The sequence below is a fragment of the Medicago truncatula genome, chromosome 6 (genome assembly GCF_003473485.1).
Source record: "Medicago truncatula cultivar Jemalong A17 chromosome 6, MtrunA17r5.0-ANR, whole genome shotgun sequence".
Taxonomy (NCBI): Eukaryota; Viridiplantae; Streptophyta; class Magnoliopsida; order Fabales; family Fabaceae; genus Medicago; species Medicago truncatula.
In genome coordinates this window covers 27,203,254-27,217,186 of record NC_053047.1, presented here as the reverse complement: position 1 = coordinate 27,217,186, position 13,933 = coordinate 27,203,254, and the positions used below count along the sequence as shown (strand labels likewise).

The following is a 13,933-nucleotide window of genomic DNA, read 5'->3' as shown; positions in this document are numbered from 1 at the left end:
GAAAACGTGAAGGTTGAAAATCTGAAGTCGTCTGTCGAATCTGGAAAAATCGTGCCACGATGGGAGACCAACGTGCCACGATTTTGTCATCCAAGAAACCCTAAAAATGCAATTTTCTTCACTCCAAATGCTTCCAAACTTCTTCCTAAGTGTAGGGACTTTATCCTAACCATCTAGAGATGTTTTTAGGAAAGAAATAACCTTGTATAAAGGGTCTAATGAGTTGTTGAGAGTTGAACCTTAGGGTAGTTATGAATATTAATGATGATCTGTGAAGCTGATTTATGATGATTTGATGTTGTTTATAATGTGATATAATTGTATATGCATTACTTGAATTATATGTGATTATTTGAGATGTTGTTTACTTACGTGCGATATTATTATATCATGATGTTTTGCATACTGCCTATGTTGCTGATCATTAACTAACTAAGCTGCATGAGTCGGTCCAAGTCGTTGAAGATGTTGATGTTCCAAATTATTGGACTATTATAAGAGGTTGTCGAATTAAGACGTTTAAGAAGTCGAGTCCATGCATTAGCATGTAGCGATTGGGGCTTGATGCTTCGGAAGTATAATAATACTCAAATAGCGATTGGGGCTTGATGCTCTGGAAGTATAATAATACTCAAATAGCGATGGGGGCTTGATGCTCTGTATTGGTACCACATGCATATAAGAGGTCTAAGTTGCATAGTCGAGTTGGAGTCGCATTGTCGAGTCAAGGATGTTTATGTTGATAAGTTGTGAAGATGTAATTGTTTATACAAACTATGATTGAAGTGCTAAATGATATATTACTATTTATAATGAATATTAAGATGATTTGATGTTGATTAAATATAATTGCTGAATTATATGCTTAATATTATTGTTTTGTGAAATCTCACCCCTTCTGCTTGGAAATGTTGCTCTTCGTATGAGTAACTTGCAGGTGATCGTTAGTAGGTTGCTGGTGTTGCTGTCGTGAGTGACTTATTCCTCACTGAGTCTTAGGATGCTCTGATACGTAACGGGATGGGATCTTTTGTGGCTATTTTCTATTCCTTTACGTATTGCTTATGTTTTAATAAGGCCTGCGTGCCAAAGACTTACTTATGTTAATGAATTAAATCCGCTGCTAAGTTTGAATTAATAGGTTTATGATTTTTGGAAAGATAATTAGTTAATTATCTCATTTATGATTTTTAAGAAGTGTAGCATTCCGTTTATGTGAATTACTCTGATTAATTAAATGAAATTTTTATGTTGGGAATACGGGGTGTTACAATTGGTATCAGAGCAGGTCGGTCTGTCCGGCCAAGTAGTTGAGTCGAGTCTTGTTGAGTAACAGTTGTAATACTGTCTTATGTTGTCTTGATTGTCCTTGTGTTTCTGATTAATGGTTATGTTTATTATGTGATCATGTTTGATTGATTAACTTTAATGTGGTTTGTATGTTTTGTTTGAAGTTTCTATTTGGCTATATATAGTTTAAGATATTTAAACAATAATTGAATTCCTTTTCTTGCGTGCTTTGAATTTCGAGGACGAAATTCTTTTAAGGGGGGTAGAGTTGTAACGCCCTCTTTGAATTATTTGTTTTATTTAATTATTTAATTGAGTCTAGAATTTATTAAGAAGAGTTTAGAATATATTTATATGATTATGTGATTTATTAAGTGGCTTATTATATTATTTAATAGAATAAGATTTGAAAATTGAAATAAGATTGAGTTGAGAGTTTGTTATGAGATTTTAGAAAGTTTGGGGGAAGAAAGAGAAATATGATAAGATAGATGGTGGAGTTATAAGTAAGAAAGACCTAGTTTAGAAAAACAGAGCGTACGACCAATTTTGGGGAAAAGGGAGAAAAAGCCAAGAGAAGGGAGAAGCACATAGAGGCTGCGATTTTCTTATTCTAAGGTAAGGGTGGGACTAACATTCAATCTTCTTAAGCCTATGATTCTGAAATTGGATTTAACATGTAGTTTTGGGAATTTGGGAAATTAGGGTTAGAGGTTGTAATTGGTTGATTAGATGTTGGAAACCCGTTGAATTAATGAAGAAATAGTGTTCATACCTTAGATTGTTCATAGTACAATGATTAGAACCAGTTTTGGGTTTGGGTTGATGGAAACTGGGATTTTCACTTGAAGATTCGGTGTCTAAACGTTTTGCAAATAAGTGATTATGTGAAGTTTTGGAAACCGATTTTTGGGTGGTTTAAACTTGAGTTTTTCTATAGATTATGATAGGGCTAAGTGTCAGGAGCGTTTAGGCGAAAACGGCATCGAAAACGGGTTAACGGTTTGGTTTTTATGAGCGAAAACGTGAAGGTTGAAAATCTGAAGTCGTCTGTCGAATCTGGAAAAATCGTGCCACGATGGGAGACCAACGTGCCACGATTTTGTCATCCAAGAAACCCTAAAAATGCAATTTTCTTCACTCCAAATGCTTCCAAACTTCTTCCTAAGTGTAGGGACTTTATCCTAACCATCTAGAGATGTTTTTAGGAAAGAAATAACCTTGTATAAAGGGTCTAATGAGTTGTTGAGAGTTGAACCTTAGGGTAGTTATGAATATTAATGATGATCTGTGAAGCTGATTTATGATGATTTGATGTTGTTTATAATGTGATATAATTGTATATGCATTACTTGAATTATATGTGATTATTTGAGATGTTGTTTACTTACGTGCGATATTATTATATCATGATGTTTTGCATACTGCCTATGTTGCTGATCATTAACTAACTAAGCTGCATGAGTCGGTCCAAGTCGTTGAAGATGTTGATGTTCCAAATTATTGGACTATTATAAGAGGTTGTCGAATTAAGACGTTTAAGAAGTCGAGTCCATGCATTAGCATGTAGCGATTGGGGCTTGATGCTTCGGAAGTATAATAATACTCAAATAGCGATTGGGGCTTGATGCTCTGGAAGTATAATAATACTCAAATAGCGATGGGGGCTTGATGCTCTGTATTGGTACCACATGCATATAAGAGGTCTAAGTTGCATAGTCGAGTTGGAGTCGCATTGTCGAGTCAAGGATGTTTATGTTGATAAGTTGTGAAGATGTAATTGTTTATACAAACTATGATTGAAGTGCTAAATGATATATTACTATTTATAATGAATATTAAGATGATTTGATGTTGATTAAATATAATTGCTGAATTATATGCTTAATATTATTGTTTTGTGAAATCTCACCCCTTCTGCTTGGAAATGTTGCTCTTCGTATGAGTAACTTGCAGGTGATCGTTAGTAGGTTGCTGGTGTTGCTGTCGTGAGTGACTTATTCCTCACTGAGTCTTAGGATGCTCTGATACGTAACGGGATGGGATCTTTTGTGGCTATTTTCTATTCCTTTACGTATTGCTTATGTTTTAATAAGGCCTGCGTGCCAAAGACTTACTTATGTTAATGAATTAAATCCGCTGCTAAGTTTGAATTAATACGTTTATGATTTTTGGAAAGATAATTAGTTAATTATCTCATTTATGATTTTTAAGAAGTGTAGCATTCCGTTTATGTGAATTACTCTGATTAATTAAATGAAATTTTTATGTTGGGAATACGGGGTGTTACACTTCGTACTATGCAGTGTTATTGGTTACGGGAAAAGATAAAGCAAGGGAAATCTTGACAATAATACCTTTGTTGTCTGCTAAGATTATTCTTGCTTCGCTTCCTTTGGAGTTAGAGGATCCGTCGACGAAGACGGTCCATTCTTCTGTGTTGTCATCCATTGGGAAGGTCATCTCGGCAAGGAAATCTATGAACATCTGCGCCTTCAGTGCTTTTCTGGATTCGTAGTGTATGTCGAACTCGGATAATTCGAGTGACCACTTCATCATCTGTCCAGCGATATCGGGGCGACCCAAGATTTGTCTAACGGGTTGGTCTGTTCTGACTATTACCGTATGAGCCAAGAAGTACTGCCTCAATCTTCGTACCGCTGTAAGAAGTGCGAGAGAAACCTTTTCAATCTTTTGATACCTCGTTTCTGGCCCCAGCAATGCTCTGCCGGTGAAGTAGACTGGTTTCTGTCTTTACCGCGTCAGATGAAACAGAGAGATATAGGTACAATACTTCACCTTGTTTTGGTCGTGAGATGATCGGGGATGCTGAGAGGATTTCTTTGAGATGTTTCAAAGCGTTCTCGCACTCGTCTGTACAATCAAACTTCGTTTCCTTTCGCAATAGTTTGAAGAAAGGGAGAGCATGTTGAGCGGATTTGACGACGAATCTTGAGAGGGCAGTTAGCATACCGTTGAGTGTTTGGATGCATTTCTTGGATGGGGCGTGGGAAGCTTAGTAAATGCTTGGCATTTATCTGGGTTCGCCTCGATTCCTCTTTCGGTTAGGTAGAAACCGAGGAATTTGCCCGCTTGTACTCCGAAAGTGCATTTTTCTGGATTGAGTCGCATGTTGTGTTTCTGAGTTTGTTCGAACACTCTCTTGAGATGGGCGGCATGATCAACCTCTTGTTGGGATTTTACAATCATGTCGTCCATGTATACATCAAGGATACATTTGAGAGCCAGGTAGTATATTTGGCCTCAAAAATTAAAATTTGCCTCTAGAAGGTCTTTAACAACCTTTTCTGCAGCCTCTGATTTTTCAGGAGACTGCTTCTTACGTCGCTAGGCTACAACGTTTACACCTGGATCTACTGTCAGCTGGTGACAAGCGACGCTGGGGTCGATACCGGTCATATCGGTTGTGCTCCAGGCAAATAGGTCTGCATTCTCCCTGAGGCAGGCGACCAGCTGTGCCTAGACAAGTTCAGGAAGATCCTTGCCGATTTTGAAGTTCTTCGAGGGGTTGTCTCCGAAGGGGACTAACTCGAATTCACCGTCAGGAATAGGTCTAAGAAGTTTCGTGTGGAGCGGATCCTTCTTCTCCCTGTTTTGTTCCTATAGGTCTTCCTTGGTGAACATGGGGTCAAGTTCGACCAAGTTGGCATCCAAAGTACTCGCAGCAGCTTTCCCTTTGTCCTCAGCAGGCTTGCTGGGTTTGGAAGCTGAGTTCTAGGATTTGTTAGCCTGGAGGAAACATGTAACACCCCGTTTTCCCAACGTAAAAATTTCATATATTAAATCAGAGTTTTCAACATAAACGGAATGTCACACTTCTTTTCATAAAATCATAAACGGGATAAAATACTATTTATCCTTCAAAATTCAATAACATAATATTAAATACTTCGCAGCGGAATTTATTCAACATCTAAAACTGTCTTTGGCACGAAGGCCTCATCATAATTATCTTATAAAATCCAATCTAAAACATAGTCATAAATCTCCATAAGCAATGCGTAAGGAATAGAAAAGTAATAACAAAATTTCCATCCCGTTAAGTATCAAAGCACCTAAGACACGCGAGAGAGACCCCTCACACGACGGCAACTAATCTTGGTTACCTGCAAGTTACCCACGAATACAGGCAACATAATAATAATAAGCATTTAATTCATCAAATGCATTTAACAACTTAAACTCCATCAATTAGTAATAATAGTTATTCATATAATACTTCTTCAACAACTCCTAATCAACTTCTTAATCATCATAATAACAGTCATAATCATCATCATGTAACATCATAACAACATCATATACAACATTATAAACAACATCATAACAACATCATAAACAACTTATCAACATCATAATCCTAGTTCATACACAACATAACAACATCATAATCATAGTTCATATACAACCTAACAACATCTTAATCATAAATCATATACAACATAACAACATCTTAATCATAATTCATATACAACATAACAACATCATAAACCACATGATCCACATCATAACATCATCATAATCAACATCATAACATCATCATAATCAACAACATAACAACATCTTAATCATAAATCCTATACAACATATCAGCATCATAATCGATATCATAAACAACGTAACAACATCATTAATTCGTAATAAAAATTCTCCACCAAGCATTTCATTAGCAAATCATGAATTGAAGACAACTTAGCAACTATTCGTAAACGTCATCAGTTCATAATAATAAATATTCATCTCATTAGCAATTCATGAATAAAAGACAACTTAGCAACTATAATAAACATCATCAATTCATAATAATAATTATTCATCAAACATCTCATTAACAATTCACGAATAAGGGACAACTTATCAACTTAACATAACCATCATCAAGTACATTTAACAACTCATAGACAACATCATGTAATCATTATCACAACATTATAATCAACATCATGGGCAGCATCATAATAACATCATAACAACATCGTAATCAATATCTTATACAACATCGTAATCATCGTATAATCTTCATAACAACACATTGATAATAATTCATCGACAACTTAATAACTCATGGTTGACAACTTAACAACTCTTGAATGATAATTCATCAACAACTTAACAACTCTTGGATGATAATTCATCAACAACGAATTTGACTAGACAATGCGACTTCGACTTCTTAATCATGCATGTGGTACCAATCCAGGGCATCAAGCCCTCAACATATTGAGCATAAATACACTCCAGGGCATCAAGCCCTCAAAATATTGAGCAAAGGCTCCAGGGCATCAAGCCCTCAACGTGTTGAGCATAAATACACTCCAGGGCATCAAGCCCTCAACTTATTGAGCAAAGGCTCCAGTGCATCAAGCCCTCAACTTATATGAGTATGCATGGACTCAACATCTTACAACTTAGACAACGTAGACAACTCAAATGGTTCCAATAATTTGGGACAACAACTCGCAACTCCACAACTTAGACAACATCGACGACTTAAGACTCCAATACTTTAGAACAACAAATTACAACTTGATCAATATTCAACAGCAACAGAAACAGCACAAGCAATTCACAACATATCATCAACACCTTAACATCATACATTTTTCACATAAGGTATATAAATATTTTACCATAACCCACACCAGCAGAGACAACAATATAAAACAGCTCATGATATAACAATATCAAATGACAATCAACATCAACCTAAACATCATATATCATTCACATAACGCATATACAACTATATCACATTAACAACAACATCAATTCATCTATTTACATCTTAACCAAGATTCAACAGCAACACAGGCAGCACATATACATCTCAAGATATAACAATATCAAATGATAATTAACATCAACATAAACATCATATATAATCCACATAATGCATTTACAAATATATCACCTTATTATTAACATTAAATCATCTTATCAAACTTACTGAAACAACAACTGTAATATAAACAACTTTATTTCCTACCCCAAGGATCAACTCACAACAACTCGTGCGACAAAATCACATGAACCCTAAACAAGGCAGTTTGTCTAACACTAGCTTGCGAGGCGAACACCTCTACTCGCCATGGCGAGTTCACAAAGTTGGCAGTTCAGGAACTTGATATTTTTCACCCAAAAATCCTATTTTTAACTTCCCTGTGTTCAATCTCAGTCTAAAAACTTGCCTAACCATTCTTATACATATTCAGGCACTCAAAACCATCTAAAGTTCGACTAAAGGATCAATTTCCAAAATCAAGGTTGAATCATGGTCTACTCGCTATGGTGAGTGACTTGCTCGCAGTGGCGAGTGACTTCTGGGTTCACTCGCGTGGCGAACGATGAACTTCATCACTCGCGAGGCGAGACATGTTGCTCGCGAGGGCGAGCGATGAATATTGGCTCGGGCAGAATGCAGTTTTCACGAAAATTCACCTAATCACATGGTTTTAAGCTTAACTTTGATTTCTGATAACATCTTATGGATTGTCTAAGGTCTGTATACAGTTTCTACATCAATCTAACAACTTTTCATCAATTAATCATCAATTTCTCACTTTTAACCTAATTCTCAAAAACTAATCCTACAATCTGTTAAATACAACCATCAGAATTATACACTTAATAGAATCGAATGCTAGTCCCACCCTTACCTTAACAAAATCGACCGGTAGCCTCTCTTGGTTCTCCTCTTCTCTTGTTCTCCCTTTTTCTCCAAAACTGCTTGTACGTAATCCTCATTTTCCAATTCTAACTCTCCCCTTTCATATAAGTCCTTAACCTACTTATTTTCTCTTATATCCAAATCTGCCCTCAAAGTCTCAATATTCTATTCTAATATATATATATATATATATATATATAATATAAAATATTTTTATAACAAATAACAAATATATCTCTACAACAAATATATTTCTATAATATATATATTTCTACACCAAATAACATATATATTTCTAAACCAAATAACATATATATTTCTAAACCAAATAGCATATATATTATACTAATAAATACCAACATATAACATAACAAAATATCACTCATCAAAATAAATTACATAAATCACACAAATCATATAAGTGTATTCTAAACTCATTAAAGTAATCAAATAAATCAAATAATTCAAAGAGGGCGTTACAAAACATCTTCGTGCAACTTCGATGTCTCCGTTGAGAGAGGCGATGATGCCTTCTTTTGCATAGTACTTCAACTTCAGATGAGCGATTGAACATGCGTCGCCCAGTTGGGCGAGTCCGGTTCTCCCTATAATGCAGTTATAGAGAGAAGGGCAGTCGATCACCAGGAATGAGATCTTGATTACTATTAGATTTTGGTTCCTCTAACAACCAAGCCTATTTCGCCGACTTGATCATTATTAGTTCCCTTGAAGATCGAAACTATATGTCCCAAAGATTGTAAAGACTATTTCGCTGCCTTTACAATCTTTGTCTAAATTCACTTGTTCGAATATCAAAGCTCCACTTTCGTTTTATGAATTGATATTTGAGATGATGGATAAACAATTATTAAACCCTCCACTTTCGTTTCCACAGTTTGATAATGGTTGATCCATGTTAAAGCGGTGAATTTAGATAAGGAATTAGGGTTACATAAGATTAAGGTTTAAAGCTTGGTTTGATTAGGATTATGTCATTAGACTTATCCAACAATCCCAAGACAAGAGAAGTCTACTCACTGACGTTCATCGTAGACAAGATGAAGAAGAGAGAAAGCATAAAGATAAATAACAAGAAAGTAAAATGAACTTTTATTAGAAAGACAATTGTCACATAGTGTATTCCAAGAAAAGATGAATATTTGTGATGGATGGCTACTCTATTTATAGCATACATTCGACTTAAAATCTAAGCAATTACATTCGGGCTAAAAATAGAGTAGCTTAAAATCTAAGCAAAAGCAGCAAAAGTAGTTCTGGAGTGTGGCACGGCCGTGCCAAGCCTAGCATGGGCTGTGCCAAGTTTCTGACTTGAGGGAGATATATTTTTGTCTCCGAATCTTCGTATTTTCGTACCAAATCAGCTCCAAAACCCCTTTCTTTTGCTCCAAGACTCAATCCATCAAATATTCGTTCCTGAAATATAACAATATGCAATTGTAGTAAAATAGTTCAAGAAAGGAAATAATATTAATATAAAATACACTTAAATCTAATTAAAACTAAACTAAATAACATATTAAAATAGATAATAAATGACTCATCAAACTCCCCCACACTTGAATCTTTGCTTGTCCTCAAGCAAAAGGCATAAACATGGTAGCACAAGACAATATTATCATATGACAATTTAATTAAAACACATGTCTCCTCAAGGGCTTAAATTTCAAGCGTACACTAATCACAAACTCAAGCATTTCTTGTAAACCTTATTCAACCCAACAATCAAGTTTCAAGTGAGTGTGTGTGTGTAGTCCAACCCTTTTCTTGCTCCTGTATAAGATAGATATTATGAGGAAACATGTTCTAATTGTAGTACTAAACCAACCAAGAAAAACCCTTTCTTCATTTCATATAAGAGAGATGGGAGTATTTGCAATCTCTTTTTTTTTTTTTATCTTTGCCATTTGCACATTTTTGGAATTTCAACATACTTTATTTAAGAAACAACACCTTCACGTAGGAAGTTGGAGGGCCTACCCCCTTCCCCAATCTAGATTCAGTGGTGCCCCTTAAAACATCATCTTCACGTAGGAAGTCGGAGGGCCTACCCCCTTCCCCAATCTAGATTCAATGATGCTTTTTAAAGTTTTTCAAGATAACATTACCTTCACGTAGGAAGTCGGAGGGCCTACCTCCTTGCCCAATCTAGATTCAATAATGCAACTTTGAAATTATTTTGGCTATTTGGCTTTTTATAAACTCCTTTATACTAACTTATACTAATTTTACTTTGAGAGTTATTAAAGGTCAACGTACCACTAAAATTAAAACATATTTCATTAAAATACCTATTCATACACTTACTCAAGGGAAGCAACTTGTGTTTTTCTCATTGGAGAATTGTATTCACTTTGAAGCAAGATGTGGGTATATCAAGAAAACTTAAAATACAAGAGTCCACTTTCATGTACAAGAAATAACCAATTAAGAGGAGACAATAAAAAATTTATGTCATGATATTTTTCAATAAAAACAAGCTACTTAACCATGCCTTTCACAATAAAACAGAACAAAAGAATAAAGTTCAAGGGAGTTTGGAAACACTACGACTAAAGACACTTTATTAGACTCCCCCCACACTTAGGAGAAGCATTGTCCTCAATGATTTAAAAGAAGAAGAAGAAAAAGAAGAAGATGATGAAGAAAGAAGAGAAGTAGAGAAGAGTAGAGGAAGAGGAGAGCTCACAATTTTATTGAAGTCCAAAAGGTAGACCTTGGAGGTGAAGGTGTTGCATCATGTATCGGAACATTTGATTGTTTTATTCATTTATTTGAGTGCCCCTTAGGACATGGTTTCTTAGCCCGATCATTTCAACACCTTGTCTTTGATGCTCGGTGCATGTTCTTTGAACTTCGGTTTGCATCCATACCCACGTTCATCATTATAGTTTCCACCGGCTACTTGTTAATGGTGCAAGTTTGCACCTACCTCCTCTTCATCACCACCACCATCACCATCATTGTGTACCTGTGGGTTAGTGCCAACATAAAAATTTTCTACCGCCTTCGGATTAGTAATATCTGAATTAGTGATGAGTCATTTATTGTCTATTTTAATACGCTTTTTAGTTTAGTTTTATTTAGATTTTATATATTTTTATATTAGTATTATTTCCTTTTTAGGATAGTTTACTTTAAATTGCAATTTATTATATTTCAGGGAAGAATATTGGATGGATTGAGTCTTGGAGCAAAAGAAAGGGATTTGGAGCAGATTGGACACGAAAATATGAAGATTGAGAGACAAAATATGTCTCCCATAAGTCAGAAGCCTGGCACGGCCCGTGCTAGCCTTGGCACGGCCGTGCCACCCTCCAGAAGACCTTTTGCTGCTTTTGCTTGGACTCCAAGCTATTCTATTTTGGCGCACAATCTACCGTGGAATATTCTTGGAATATACTTGCTTAGATTTTAAGTCAAATGTGTACTATAAATAGAGTAGCTAGCCATAACAAATATTCATCCTTACTTGGAATACAATAAGTGACAATTGCTTTTCTAATTAAAGTTCTTTTCTTTTCCTTTATTCTCTTGTCTTTTACTTTCATGCTTTCTCTCTTCTCCCCCATGTCTACGATGAACATGAGTGAGTAGACTTCTCCTTGTCTTGGGATTGTTGGATAAGTCTAAATGACATAATCCTAATCAAACCAAGCCTTACGCCTTAATCTTATGTCACCCTAATTTCTTATCTGGATTCACCGTCTTAACATGGATCAACCATTATCAAACTGTGGAAACGAAAGTGGAGGGTTTGATAATTGTTTATCCATTATTCCAAATATCAATTCATAAAACGAAAGTGGAGCTTTGATATTCGAACAAGTGAATTCAGACAAGGATTGCAAAGTCAGCGAAATAGGCTTTGCAATCTTTGAGGCATATAGTTTCGATCTTCAAGGGAACTAATAACAATCAAGTCAGTAAAGGAGGCTTGGTTGTTAGAGGAACCAAAATCTAATAGTAATCAAGTCAGCGAAATAGGCTTGGTTGCTAGAAGAACATAAGAGAAACTGTCTTGAGAAATTAGGTCTAACATAACATTATAAGCTTATGGTTTTGGTTTGAGAAGGACTTGTCATTTAGAGGAAACCAACGATCCCAAGACTCCTTTTATTATTATAATCTTTCAAACGCTTGAAAACCCCCAACTTACAATTCTCTTCTCCCTTCTAATCATCTCTAAAAAGTTAATTGAATTAAACTACTCCCTGTCGGAACGATACTCTTTTATACTACTTCGGTAAGATCGTGCACTTGCGGTTTTATCTCATCAAGTTTTTGGCGCCGCTGCCGGGCAGTAAACTAATTTGATTAACTCTTTCCTTGTGATTAGAACTCTCTTCTCTTTCTCTTTTCTTCTACTTCTTTCTTTTGTTTTACCACTAACTTCTTGGGTTCTCGGTTTCTTATGCGAAGAAGTAAAAGTCTCGGAGAATTTATTCCTGAGATCGAAAGATTTTTGCATAAGAAAAAGAGAGAGGCACTAAATAATACCGCTATGGCTTAACGCACTCTCAAAGAGTATGCTACTCCTTCAACGGAAGAGCCACAAGCTATTATCGTGTACCCAACGGTTGCGGGTAATAACTTTGAAATCAAGCCTGCACTACTCAATTTAGTGCAGCAAAACCAGTTTTCTGGATCACCCACTGAGGATCCAAATCTCCATATTTCTTCCTTCCTTAGACTCAGTGGCACCATAAAAGAGAACCAAGAAGCCGTAAGACTTCATCTCTTTCCCTTTTCCTTAAGGGATAGAGCTAGCGCTTGGTTGTCAGTTCCATTACTTCATGGGACGATATGAGGCGAGCATTCCTCGCCCGATTTTTCCCCCCATCTAAAACCGCTAAGCTTAGAGACCAAATTACGCGTTTCAATCAAAAAGATGGGGAGTCTCTCTATGAGGCGTGGGAGCGTTTCAAGGAAATGCTTAGACTTTGTCCCCACCATGGCCTAGAGAAGTGGCTTATAGTCCACACGTTTTATAATGGCTTGTCATATACCACTAAGATGTATGTTGATGCAGCTGCAGGTGGAGCTCTAATGAACAAAAACTACACGGAGGCTTATGCTTTGATTGAGGACATGGCTCAGAATCACTATCAATGGACCAACGAGAGAGCTGTCACTACTCCTACTCCCTCTAAGAAAGAGGCAGGTATATACGAATTCTCTGAATATAACCACCTTGCTGCTAAGGTTGAGGCATTAACCCAAAAAATTGAAAAACTTAATGTTAATGCTGTCCCACCTTCTTCTGCATCCCCTCCTTGTGAAGTCTGTGGTATAACTGGTCATGTAGGTGTTGATTGTCAGTTAGGTAGTGTAACACCCCGTTTTCCCAATATACAAATTTCATAAACAATTATTAGAGTAAAAACCATAAACGGGATATCACATAGAAACGTAATCCAAAAACAGTTAAATGATAATTTAACCTTCACAAACATCTTTAACGTAGAAGCGGAATATTAATTCGAAAGTCATAAATCAGTTTGGCACGTAGGCCCCATCAAAATAGTTCATTATCCATAACATAATAGAAATAACATATTATCCACGTAAAAGAATGAAGCATGTATAACATTAAACCCCATCCCGTTACGTATCAGAGCGACCTAGACGACACAGTGAAGGCAAAGCCACTCACAACGGCAACTGCACACTAAGCACGATCACCTGCAAGTTACCCATACGAAGGGCAACATTTTCAAGCAGAAGGGGTGAGATTTCATAACAAAATAACATTAATCAATGTAATTGCGAATCATAAATTAACATCCATAATCATTCCTTTATTAACTTTGCATAAATGCTAAACAGTTATCACGTAATCATATATCCAATCATTATGAACAACATAACATAATCAATAAACACTTATCACGTAATCACATATTCAATCATTATCAACAAGGCATCTTAATCATG

At 35.9% G+C, this 13,933-nt stretch overlaps 1 non-coding gene across 1 annotated transcript; it reads right to left on the bottom strand.

Annotated features, from left to right (window-relative positions):
* Positions 1-12,850: 12,850 nt before the first annotated feature.
* LOC120576230 (small nucleolar RNA R71) lies at positions 12,851-12,957 on the bottom strand. Its single transcript, XR_005642307.1, has one exon. It is a non-coding gene; the product is annotated as a small nucleolar RNA R71 (small nucleolar RNA).
* Positions 12,958-13,933: the final 976 nt, after the last annotated feature.